This window comes from Hippopotamus amphibius, chromosome 1 (assembly GCF_030028045.1).
Source record: "Hippopotamus amphibius kiboko isolate mHipAmp2 chromosome 1, mHipAmp2.hap2, whole genome shotgun sequence".
NCBI lineage: Eukaryota > Metazoa > Chordata > Mammalia > Artiodactyla > Hippopotamidae > Hippopotamus > Hippopotamus amphibius.
In genome coordinates this window covers 10,887,737-10,901,856 of record NC_080186.1, presented here as the reverse complement: position 1 = coordinate 10,901,856, position 14,120 = coordinate 10,887,737, and positions in this window count along the sequence as shown.

Sequence of the window (14,120 nt, the reverse complement as noted above, 5' to 3'; positions counted from 1 at the left end):
CATACTGTCTTGATCACTATGGCCTTGTAGTATAGTTTGAAGTCAGGAAGCCTGATTCCACCAACTCCATTTTTCCTTCTCAAGATTGCTTTGGCTATTCGGGGTCTTTTGCGTTTCCATACAAATCGTAAGATTTCTTGCTCTAGTTCTGTGAAAAATGCCATTGGTAATTTGATCGGGATTGCATTGAATTTGTAAATTGCTTTGGGTAGTACAGTCATTTTCACAATGTTGATTCTTCCAATCCAGGAACATGGTATGTCCCTCCATCTGTTTGTGTCGTCTTTGATTTCTTTCATCAATGTCTTAAAGTTTTCTGCATACAGATCTTTTGCCTCCTTAGGCAGGTTTATTCCTAGGTATTTTATTCTTTTTGTTGCAATGGTAAATGGGAGAGTTTCCTTAATTTCTCTTTCTGCTCTTCCGTTGTTAGTGTATAGGAATGCAAGAGATTTCTGTGCATTAATTTTGTATCCTGCTACTTTACTAAACTCATCAATTAGTGCTAGCAGTTTTCTGGTAGAGTCTTTAGGGTTTTCTATATATAATATCATGTCATCTGCAAAGAGTGACCATTTTACTTCTTCTTTTCCAATTTGGATTCCTTTTATTTCTTTTTCTTCTCTGATTGCTGTGTCACAGGATTTCTTTATGGTTTTCTTTTAATCACCAAGCCTGGATAAAATTGCCTATTGATTGACCTTAAATGAAATCTACTTTAACCTGGAAACTCCATTAAAAGAATAATTCAAGAGGCCATCTCCCTACCACCTAGCTCATTGTTAACCTGACTGCCTGGGAATTAATGATGCATACCATTCTGGGAGACTTATAATTCCTTCTTAGTTTAAATATTTATCTGAAATCCTTGAAACCTTGCTCTATCTTTCTTCTCCACCAGCCTATATTTCGTTTCTTCCTCCCTTCTCAGAGAAATGAATTTTTGGTTTCCCCTCCTTAGAATCAGACTCATTGGTGCTCTGTGGGCCCAGTTCTAGTGGGTCTGTTGTGGGGGCAGTTCCTCAACTCTCTTGCCTCTCCACATCACCCAAGCTGTCTCTACCAATGACCAGAGGGCATCAGAATTGCAATATGCCTTCTGTGGATTCCTTGAACACTGCACGAAATACATTTCAATATGTGTTGGAAGGGGTTGCATTTTGGAAGACATTGTCCACTCTGGACTGAGTTACTCCAGAAAAGTCCAAGAAATAATGCCTGCTGGAGATTTTGACTTTGCATGGACAACACAGATTGGTTCAGGATGTCAGAGAGCAAGGTGTTGGGGGCAGAGGATCTTACCTAATGTCAGCAGAGAGGCACAATGAAGAATATCTGTCTTTCTAGGCAGAAATAGGGACACAGATGTAGAGGACAAACATATGGACACCAAGTGGGGAAAGCAGGGTGGGGGTGGAGTGGGGTGGGATGAATTGGGAGATTGGGATTGCCAAATATACATTACTAATAAGAAAAAAAATCAAATTGTACACTTTAAATATAAGCAGTTTTCTGTAAAAAAAGAAGAAGAAGAATATCTGTCTTTCTATGCTGGAGATTGGACCAGATGCTGTGGACATCCACCTGTCACCTGCCTGGACATCTGAAAGGGGATTTGAATGACATCCAAATAGACAGTGGAAAGAAGTAAGGGGAGCTCAACATCCTGTCTGTCACTATTGGGTTGGCCAAAAAGTTCATTCCAGTTTTCCATAAGATGTTATAGGAAAAAAAGAATGACATTTTTGGCCAACTCAATACACAAGAAGCCTGTATCAATCATGCCTCATCGAGTGTGACTGAAGTAAGGGGGAAACATCTCAAAGTCAATAACATGGGCTGTGAGAAAGAACAATATCTCAGAATAAGAGAATGTAGCATCATCTTCCCAATTCCATTTCTATACTTGACAAAATTATTCATGCTTACTATGTGCCCTAATACCACCCACACATGTCCTGCCCATGGCATTTGTCATATTATTAAAATTGTTTATATAATTATTTAGTTTCCTCATTTGTCTCTACCATCTGTGGGGACAGAGGCTTGCTGGCTATCTATTAGCTCCTGGTACCTAGTTCAATGCTATCTCAGGGGAGATAGCCAATATATTTCATCATTGAATGAATGACTGAAACATCCATAATGTTCAAAGGAAATGTATGCTTCTGAAGATGATTTACTCCAGCAACCAGAAGAAAAGTTTAGAAAAGGTTAGAAGCCAAAGCAAGAAGACATGCATGTGGAGAAAAGAAGCAGAAAGTCCTAGGAGAGAAGAGGCCAAGGTTGAACAGGCCAAGTTTGAAGAGGCACAAATTTGACCTGGAGACAGGACTGGGTTGACAAGGGTATACCAAAAGTATACTGGACATCTGAATTCTGCTGCTGCAGAATTAAGATTCTCTCTTGAGGTGAAAAAGGACAGAATCAACACTGCAGAAAACCAAATCAATGACCTGCATATGAACTTGAGAAGCTCTCCCAGAATGCAGAATATGAAGAAAATCTACAAAGAAATAAGATATAAAAATATAAAATATGATATCTTCCTGGAGCCAGAGAAGACCTTTGGCAACAGATGGAAATAGTATATAATGTTTCAGGCAAAATTAATGAAAAGGGTACCATTTCTAGACACATTCTGGCAAAATTTAAATTATAAGGATAAAGACAAAAGTCATACAAATATGAGTTTGACACAAGAGGAAATGAAATGCATGATGAAATGCATTCTTCTGTCCCATCCCTCACTCCTCCCCAAGGATGCAGAAAATCACCTGAGGGGGAAGTTTGGGAGGTGAATGAGGCTGGAGTAGCTCAGCACTTTCTCCCTTTCCCCTCTCTTTGGGATCTGCTACCTGCAGAGCACACCCTCCCTGCCTGCCCATCATTCTCTAGCACCATCACTACCAGCACCATGTACTGCATTCCTCATTCATTCTTTCAACAAATACTATTTGGATCTCTACTTCATCCTGGGCTCTGTTCTCTGTGCTGAGGATTCTGCAGAGAAAGATCTCGCCCTCAAGGAGGTCATCACTAGAGAGAGACAGACAATAAACAAAGACACAGATAAATATACACAGCACAGGGTCAGGCAGTGCTAAGAGTGATGAGGCAAAACAAAGCAAGGCAAAGGATCAGGGTGATTAGGAGGGAGAAGGGTACTGCCTTATGGAGAGGGTGGTTAGAGAAGGCCATACTGATGAAGTGACATTCAAACTGACCTTGGGGAAGAGCATCCAAGCAGAAGGAATAGCCAGTACCAAGGCCCAGAGGAAGAAGCACACCTGGCCAGTTTGGGAAGTGTTGAGACCAGGAGGGTATAGCTCAGAGAGCAAAGCAGAGAGACGAGTTGCAAAGGTAGGGGGTTGGGGAGGGTGTCAGTTTATGTAGGACCTAAGGGCCATGGGGGAACTTTGGATTTTCTATTAAGTGAAACAAGAAGGCATTCATTAGAGGGGGCTTCATTCATGATGCCACCATTTGAAATTATCTTGTGCTTTCACTTGTCATTGTCTGCTCCCTTGTCTAGAATATAAGCTTTGTGATGGCAACTATTTTGTACCTCTTCACTACTGATTTCCCAGCACCTAGAGTGACACCTGATGCAGAGAAGGTGCTGAAAAATTATTTGCTGATAGAATGAATGAATGAATGAATGAGTGAATGAATGAAATAGAAACTATGAGTAGGCAGAAACTATAAAGTAGAGAAAAAGACAGAGAGCAGAGGAGAAGCAGCTAATTTCTTGAATTAATGGTGGTGCCCTAGTGTGGGATCCCCAAGTTCCATGGGGTCCTGAAGCTGTCTGGGTCCAGAAGCACCCAAACTCCCATTCTCCCCAAGGCCCAGCTGATTGACTCTTCTTGGGTTATCTTGTGTGCATATCCATGTGATACACCTCCTATCACTCTGGGCAACCTTGCTGGTGCCCCAACTGGGCCAGGACTTCCTTGGAACTACTGATGCCCCAAAGCTCCCACAGCAGGTGCCCATTTCAGCCTGGCTTGTGATGTATCCCTTCTGGCTTCCCTCTTCTTTGGACCCCAGAGAGCTCACCCAGTGTTTGGCACAAAGTAGGCATGTGGCCCATATTTATTAAGTGTCTAACTGAACAAGATGCTGAACATCAAAGATATGAAAAAATTAAAAATGGAGAGACAGGCAAAAAAAATTAACAGATGATACAAGCAAAAAGATTAAAAAGAAAAAGCAGTGGTGGCAGTATCCATTTCAGACCAAACAGAATTCAAGGGGGAGAAAGCATTATTAAACAGAACAAAAGGGGACATTTATATAGATAAAAGGTATAATCACAGCATTTATAAATAGCCAGGCACTGACAATGTACTAGATAACATTCAACACCCACTCCTAATTAAAAGGGGGAGAAAACCTCTTTGAGAGCTAGGAATGTAAGTCCACTTAATCAGCATGATAAATAATATCTAGCTTAAACCAGCAGCTACCATCATATTTAATGTTGAATACAGAAGGTATTCTCATCAAAATCAGAGGAAAGCCAAGTATTCCTGGTGATATCAAGAGTATCATCTGTAAATCTCTTAGAGTTAATCAGTGTTTGATAAAGTGGATGGGTTAAGTGCAAAAGAGAGAAAAAGCAATAGCTTTACTTATATCAGCAATAACCAGTTAGACTATCTGAATGGGAAAAAACTCACTTTCCTAATTACATTAGCAAACCAAAAATACTTAGAAAAAATATTACAGGATCCCTTTTTATTCAATATGATGAAAACTAGAAAAATCTTTTTGAGATATGCAAACTAAGACACAAACAAATGTATGAACATATTTTTTCTAAAAGAAAAACCTAAAGTTTATGACAAATGCCAATTCTCTTTGAATAAATGTATAAACTTACTATCTTCTCAATCAATCATTTAAAAGGCAAACTGCATAGGAAAAGAAATTGTAATGAATGCAGGAAAAGGATAAATTTCTTCCTTATGTAAAAAGCTCTCAGAGATTAAAAAAACGGCTTTCACCCATTAGTAGAACAAAAGGGCAGAAGATATGAACAGACAATTCATAGAGGAGCTCAACTTGACTAATAATCAAAGAAATAAACAAATCAAATCACTGCCTTTTTATGCCAATCAAACTGTCCAGGATGAAAAGACTGAAGGATGGAGAGGTTAAGAATATCTGTCTTCCCCCTTCCATGGCCACTGGTGACTTAAAGTGCTACACTCTTTCTCAAAAGCAATTTGACAATAGATAGCAAGAATTTAAAATGAGTTCATATCCTCTGACAAAGAAATTCCATTCTCAGGAAGTCTGCCCTAGAGCAACAGTCAGATATGTGGGCAAAGATTTATAAACATAGACAGTTATTCATGGGAGCGATTAATACTAAAAATTATATTTTTGAATAATATTTAAATTATAATGTTAATTGAAAATGATTTCAAAACAGTTTATTTAATTCAATCTCAATCTATACATATCTGTATAGAACATACATAGGTCTGTAGAATACACACAGATATATAGACATATAGAATATATACAGATCTATAAAATCCCAAAATATTATCAGTGATTATCTCCAGTGGAACTATAAGCAGTTATTATTTTTGTTATATTCTTTTATATTTTTTCACTTTCCTAAATTTTATACAATGTATAGAAATTACCTCAATAATAAGCAAATGCCAATGTTATTTTTGCAAAAACAAAGAAAATAAAACATATCAGTACCAACAATTGCCAAGGTATTTGGTTCCTTGGGGTGTGAGACAAAAGTTAACTCTAGTGATATCTGTACCCCCCCAACACGCTCTCGGCCCAATTCAGGGAAATTCAAATAAGATAATTGCAATAAACATTTATTGCACACTTAGTGTGTGTGAGGGCAGTGAAGCAGGGCAAAGATGAACAAGACAGGGGTCTGATCCTCAAGTATAGGATAATCAAGAGTCAGGAGATGGACTCCACCTTGGAAGCTCATAAAACATGCAGACTGGGCCAAGGGGTGATGGGAAGCCAGAGACAGATGGAAAGGACCAGTGGAAAGGATGTCTGGGGCAGAAATATCTCACACCTCTCAGACATCACAGGAGATGCAATGAGATGGAGAATATTTTATTTTCTGTGTCTCCTTTCAGGGGCAGCATTTTGTAGGGTTGGAAGGAAGAGGTGGCTAATGAAATAAACAGCCAACATTTGGAGTGTGCTTACCATGGGCTGGGTGCTCTGCTAAATGTTTTAATTGTGCTATTTCATTTAATCCTTAGACTAAGCCTATGAGGTCAGTACTATGATAAACCCCACGTCTTAGATGAGGAACCGGAGGCCCAGCAGTTACATAGTGTACTTTTGCTCACATAGCCAGCACATGGTAGAACCAGGATTTGAATGCGAGCAGGTTCACCTCTGAGATCTTGCTCTTGTTTTTCCTGCAGAGTGGAGCATGCATATGTGGGCTGGAGCTGAATTGTTCAGGGCCTTAGAGGGCATGAAAGGTCACCATTCTTCCTTGGCACCTTGCTATCCTCCTTCTCTTCCTCTCACCACCTGAAGCAGCTTTGAGTCTTGCCTCTAAACAAGTGACTAGTGAAAGATATTTAAAGAGTATTGAAAATGTGCTGAACTATTAGCCTCCACGTGATACTGAAGAGCCTTAAGTCTGGGCCTCTGGAAAGCCTGGGAGAGAGATTTCCTTCATGAGGGCTCTTCTATAATTCCTGCCATGAATTATTAATCTGATAAACATTTTTTGAGTGTCTAATATACAAAAACACGGTGCTAGCTGCTAGGGATGCCCTCATGTCTCCTTAATGAAAATCCTCCAGTCTACACCTCTTCTCTGAGCGAACAACCCACATGAGCTCTTTCTTGGAAGTCCCATGGGAACTCAGTCTCAACACAAGCTCTGTTCCAAGCCTCCTGTTCCTTCTGGGATCTCTTTCCTACTGAGGTAGCACTAGCTACCCAGACGTGGAAGCCAGAAATAGCCTTTTTCCTTACAGCATCCAATCCACTCCCAAATCTTATCCAGTCTAACTTCCAAAATATCTACTGCTTTCCACCTGCACTGCCAACACCTTGGTCCCAGCCACCATCACCTTTTTCCTGGACAATCACAGTACCCCCCTGAAGGTATTCCTGCATTCATTCAGTTGCCACACAGAGAGATCTTATCACCACTTGCCCTGCCCTGAAAACCCTCCAGATTTTTCCTTTACACTTGGACAAAGACAAAATAAAAGTCTTTGGCTCCAGCTCCCACTTAGTTCGTCCTGTCATGTCTCATGGTTCTCTCCTCCACATGTGAATATGAAGATGGGTGAATATGTGGACATCTGTATCTGCATTCCAGGCTGTTAACATTGGTCACCTTGGGGCGTGAGGCTGAGGATGAGAAAGGAGGCGGGTGGAGGGAGATTTTCTCATATATACACCTTTTATTGAGATACAATTGGCAACATAACATTGTAGTAGTTTCAGATATACCACCTAATGGTTTAATATTTATATGTTTTCTGAAATGATCACCTCAATAAGTCTAGTTACATCCACCACCATGCATACTTACAATTTTTTTTTTTGGAAGGTGGTCAAAAGGTAAAAAAGATTCTGGGTGTAAGCTAAATTAGACCTGGGGACATGAGGTACAGCATGGTGACTATAGTTAATAATACTGTATTGTATATTCTAATGTTTCTAAGAGAGTACATCTTAAAAGTTCTCATCACAAGAAAAAATTTTTGTAATCATCTCATATATTTTTGAGTTGTTTCACTGGTTGCTATGAGCATGAGTTAACTTTATAGCATCAGGAAAGGAAATTAGTAAAACGTGTTTATATGTTGGCCATTACTTAAAGAATGGAAGTCATTCAGATAGTTATATGGAAATCTTTACTGTAATGATATTTGCCTTCTCCTTCCCAGTGGTATCCCAAAGAACCAGGTCAAACAAAACAGGAAGCAAAGAGGTGGCCTGAGCACTCATGTTGGATCAAGAGCTTTCAACCAAGTGCAGGAGAAAATAGTAACCCTGTTGACTTAGCCCCAGCATCCTGAAGTGCTGTGAGAGAATTCACGACTGTAGCTGTTAGCATTGATTTATGGGATCTCATCTAGACCATTTTCAGCCCCACCAAGAAAAAAGTTGGTGTTCCTGAATACGCATGTGGCTGACAGATTCCTCTGTTTCAACTTGGCCACGAGCAAAACCACACTGAATGTGAATAATTGCTTCAGATAAAATGGCAGAACACATGCTTTACAGGAAGCTACCAAGGAATTTAGGATGGAAGTGAAACCTATGGCCTGACAAGTGTAATATTATGCCCGGTGCTTCCCAGTGGTCAGTACTTTGGAATTCAGCCAGGCAGTTTGTGAAGTTCAGCACAAAGGACAAAAGACAGAATTCTCCTCCCAAACCAGAAGGTATTAGTGGCATGGTGTCAAATCTTATTACCTAGTTAAAAATTGATTATCAAAATGTCTATCCGCTTAGTCTATCTGACTCAACCATCTTCACTGCACATTATCTTTTATGGGTCTTAAATGTACAGGCTATTAGGGTGGCCGGCTCCTCTTATAAAACAACATGGAGGAAAAGGAAGAATGTTTCCCAGATAGCTTCTACTTGAGAAACGGACAGTAGTGAAAAAGTCAACTACGGTTCTACATTTTCATCATGGATTTCACTTTCCATCTTCAATTTATTTTCCTGGAACCTATAACAGGCACCAGGATTTCAACCACAAGTCACGGTTAGTGGCGACCAAGAGTCCCACAGCATATATCATGTTCAAAATAATTTCATTTATGACCTATCCAGGGGGTCTCAACTGAGAGTTGGTAGAAGAGAAGAGTCAATCGAGAGTTCTCAAACTTTCATGCCTAAATTAGAGTCAAACCTATTTGAAATGGGGAGAGATCTTGATTTCTTTAAAGTCATTTCTTTGTTTATTTTCACATGGATATGTAATTCTGCGAATAGTAAGGTCTTGGAACAAGATGACTGGAAAAGAGTCCTCTGAAGGCATATCTGGATTCAAAGTAGGTGGGACTAGAAATGCTGAGAGAGATTTTAAGATGGTAAAGGGTGAAATGTGAGAATTGGTGTTTCTTTGACTATGAAAGGTCTATAAAAAATTTAATACCCTCAAAGTTGCCTATTTTGCTTTCCTTTCAGTAGATTTGATCTCTCTTATAATTTTTCTCTCTCCTGCAATCAATGTTGGCAAGTTCTTTGGGATATGTGAGAGACTGATCGACTGATGGGTTCAATTCTTTACCCCTTCCGGATCTAAACACTTTGCTGTGTGACTTTGCATCACCTCCCCACCCCCATCCCCATTGTGTGTGTGTCTGTGTGTGTGTGTGTGTGTGTGTGTGTGTGTGTGTGTGTAGGTGATATTCTGTTGCATGTCTTGACTTTGGGCTCAGTCCTGTGAGTTCTTTTGGCAAAGGAAATGACAGCAAATGTGAGACAAGCAGAAACTTAACCACACAATTCTCCATTTCCACTCACTTTTTGCTCTTGTCGTGGAAGCATGCCTGGGCTAGCCTGCTGGAGGATGAGGCCCATGGGGCAAAGCTGAACAACCCAGCTGAGGTCCTGGACATGTGAGATGGCAAAGCTGCCTGACTTTCCTGCAGCTGATCACAGACTTGTGAATGAGCCCTCCTGAGCCCAGCCTCGGATCAGCAGAACCACTTAGCCAGCACACAGACCCATGAACCAAAACAAGTGTTTACCGTGTGCCACTGAGATTTTGAGGTTGGTTGTTACACAGCGTTATTTGGATAATAGATAACAGATACAAAATGTAAGTTACTTTTCCCTTACACTTGGTTCAAGGAAGAAACACAAGCACAGACTATCTTCCACAAAAAAGTTGTCCTTTTGTTCTTTCTTTGATTGGTTTTATGTCAGTGTGTTCTTCCTGTTGCTGTGAGCCCCTAACTTTGGGTAGGAGGCACCCCTGCTGATGTTTCTGCTCCTCTCTGAAGCACAAGTGAGAGAGATCACCTGGGAGCATGGAGGAGGAGGGCCCCACTTTCTATCTTCATGTGACTATTGGTGGCTTCAATACTCTTCTTTCAATGTGACTCTCCCTTGCTGGAAAATGACCTGGAGTTTGGATGGAGTTTGTTGTTGTTGGAAGAGAAATCAGAGATCCTGATTTGAGACCCTGAGGGATTCTAGCAGCTAAAGTGTAAACTTAGAAGGAGGCAGAATCAGAATAATAATTGCTAATGTTTATAGCATGCTTCAGCATGCCAGGAAGGAAAGCTTAGAGAAGCTCTTTGCATATGTTTATTGATTTTAAGCTTCAGGACAACTTTATGAAATAGGAACTATTATTAATTACCACCATTCTACAGATGAGGAAATTAAGTTACAGGGATGTTATGTAACTTGCCCAAGGACCTTGCCCAGCTAGTAAGTAATATAAATCCAGGCAGTTAGATGCCAGAGTCCATGAACTTGACCACAAAATTATATTAGCTCTGACCAGCTTGGAGCACATGGGGACCACATACTTGGTACACACATAAACTCTACTCTTCTGCCCCCTCAGCAGGCCAGTGTGAGGTCCCCACCACATGCTGGCTATGTGAGGGCATCCTCCTGCATCTTTACCACCAAAACTAAGAACTCCATGAAAACCCCCTGTACACCCTTGCCCCAAGACCCCTCCCCAATCCTTCCCCTTCTCATAATGAATACATTTATTGAATACTTAGCATGAAACGAGCCCTTTAGGGATTTACATGTAATTTTTCTGTTTAACACATACAATCGATTAGGGGGTATTATATTATGCCCATTTTACAGATGAGCAAAAAGAGTCTAGAAAAGTAAGTACCTGATCAGCTTACAAGAGGCAGAGCCATGACCAATCTTTTAAGACTCCAAAGCATCCACATTCCTAGCCATGAGTTCTCTCTACTGTCTTCATACAGGGCTTTCTAATTTAGCCTTTGTTCTGAGTATCTGCAAGAAATATAAGTTTGCATCTCTATACCTGAACCTGCTTTTCCCTTGGGCCCTGGTTCCACTATTGTAGAAATTTCATCTCCGCCTGGAGTTCTCTGCTTTTCTTTCAGTTGGGAGGGGGAGAGGATGAGGTGCTAAGAATCTGTTTCTCGGTTGGTGTCATCTGTCCAGAAGGTAACCTCCCTCCTATCTGGTCTTTGGCCATCCATCCACACAGCTCACTACTGCATCCTCCCTGAGCCATCAAGCATTACATCATGCCAGCTGGCTCTCAGGGTTGCATTTGTGCAGTTTGAGGGAAGTATTACACTGTCCCTGGCCACTCTGGGCTGAGGAAACTGTGACGGTATCTCGGGCCCATCTGTCTGGACACTCCATGCAGTCATGTAATTTGCTCCTGCACCACTGGGCCTGTGTGGCTCTTCATTGAGACTTCCAGTGCTCTACCTGGGGATGGGAGTTCCAGACATTCTTCAGGGAGTCGGGTCCCAGGACCCCTTCACAGGCATCCTTCAGCATCCTCTCTCACCCGCTCCTCCATCCCACTTGGAAGCATACCACTCACTTAACATTCTCTCTCATCATACCTTCTGCCTGCTCCACGCATACATTTCCCATTTTTCCAAATGGGTAGGGATTTTTTTTTCCTGAGACAATCAAGAACCACAATAGATGCGCAGTAAATCACTAATTTCAAAAAATGAAGAAGCTTTCTGTGTGATGTCCCGAGCAAAATTAATTTGCTAATTCTATTCCTTGCTGTCTGAAAACTTGAGGTCAAAAATGCATCTTCTAGGGGTCAAACATGACTGACGTCTGAGGTTCAGTAGAGAAAACTTGGAACCTGCCCTCTTACTGAATTAGACTAAATTCTCATATTTCTTAGAATTTTCTAGAAAACTGGCACTAGCACTGTGCTACTATGTAATAATCTTAAACAATAATGACAAATAGCAAAACCATTAATAATAATAGCTAACCTTATTGAGGGCTTATTATGTACCAGGTGCTTTAAAAGCTTTTTCATTTATGAACTCATTTCACCTTCACAAAATCCTACGAAGTAAGGACTTTTATTATCCCCAATTTACAGATGTGGAAGCTACGTGGGCAGGTAAATTGCCTAAGATGACACAACACATAGGAGGCAGAGGATTTGAATATACAGGTGGTTGGGCACTGCAGCCCTCCCTCTTAAACATTTGAGATTGACCTAGTCATTACAGGCTTGCTCAGCTAGGTTAAAAACAAAAGAAGACGAGAAAAGAAAAGGAAAAAAGCTGTGTTCATAGAATAAAAGACAGGAAATACATACAGGATGGAAAGGCAACTGACCAAGTGTATATTCATTTACCCTAGAATATTTTGTAAATGTAGAATCCTCCTAGAGCTTCCATATCCCTTGCACATCTGTGTAACCTCTGTACATAGTGTGCCTTATAGTCTTGTGGTCATGACACCACCCTGCCATTATGTTCCTGGACGCTTATTTCCCCTGCTACAATGTAAAGGAACTGAGGGCAGGGACAGTGCCTCTGTGAGCACACTGACAGCACATGCTAGGGGTTCAGTAAAAAACTGCTGTGGGCTGTAGCTACCTGCCTGTGGTGGAGGACCCTCCCTACCTGCAATGGTCTCCTTTCCAGATTACAGGTGAATAGCTCAGTTGGCTGCCCTTGCCCCAGGCTGGGTACCTGCCTGTGAGCACATAGGGTGGATACTCTGACATGTGAAGGCTGGCTGCCTGGATAGTGTCATCTTGACTTGCCCATCTCTGCCCTTGTGCGTGTCTCCCCAATGCTGGTCACACAGATGCCCTCGGGTGTGCCAGGTATTTTTATCTCATCTTCTTATCCTGTGTCAAATGCAGTGACTTAGCTCTTTAGCTGTCCAACAAATGTTTGTTGAAATTGACTTTACTGTCAGAGCTGTCACTTTCTTGATGGACACCTGGAAAAATGGTTTATGTGTCCTTAAACAATGGTAAACAGATGCTTCAGACTATTTGGATCAGAATCTAGTGAGATATCAAATCAAGATGCCCTTCATCATGTGGGCTCTGCTTTCCCCTGAAGACACAATCCTTTTAAGTAGCCATCATTGCTCTCTGTTGAATAAATCTAAAATAAAGGCCCCCGCCCCCAGGAATTCCACGGCTGGCTAGTGGTTAGGACTTGGCTCTTGGCTCTTTCACTGCTGGAGCCTGGGTTCAATCCCTGGTCGGGGAACTAAGATCCTGCAAGCCATGCAGCATGGACAAAAATAATAATAATAAAGCCCCAAGCTTTTGTGCATGTGTCCCACTAGCCATCCATTCAGCAACAACTCCTATGTCCCAGGTCTTTCCTGGGAATTGGGGAAACCAAAATGAAGAGGACCTGCCGTTGAGAGCTCACTGTCTAAGTGGTGGGGGTGGGGAAGCCTGTGAACTGGAGATAATGATAAAAAAATGCCATAGGGGCAATACTAGAAATATGTATAGGGTGTCTAACTCTGCCTGGGATTGTCAGGAAAGAAATCTTGAAAAGTAGTCTAGAAAAGGAATGCAAATGGGAAGGAAATTCCAGGCAGAGGGACTAGCACAGGCAAAATCATGAGGTGAGAACTGTGAATGGTGAGGAAAGCAAACCAGGAGCAGGGAGTGGCCACAAAAGGGGTTGCGGCAGAGGTGGGGTTGGATGATAAAGACTTTATGAGCTCCATCAAAAAAGCAGGATGTTTCTCTCTAGGCTCAGGGGAGACATCAGGGAGTCTCAGCCAGTGGGAAACACAGTTGCAGATACATTTCAGAGGTCACCTGCAGGAGACAGTTCTGGTGCTCTGTGTCAGACACATCCCTCAGTCTGCTGATTTCAGCTGTAGCTGCAGTGGACAGTTTCTCAGAAGCTCAGACTCACCTCTGGCCTGTATGTCCTTTTCACTTTCTGTCCCAGGGCCTTTTCCACTGCCACAGGGGCCTACTTGGCCTGAACACAGGTATGAAAGAGTAAGGCAGTTAATGCCATCGAGGGCAGACCCAAACTGATGGAGTGGAGGCTGGTGGATGAATGCTCCAGCTCCCATCCTTCAGGGAGGCAATTGTTAGAGGCATCCGGGATGCTTCCCAGGATGCTTCCCAGGGGACCTCCATA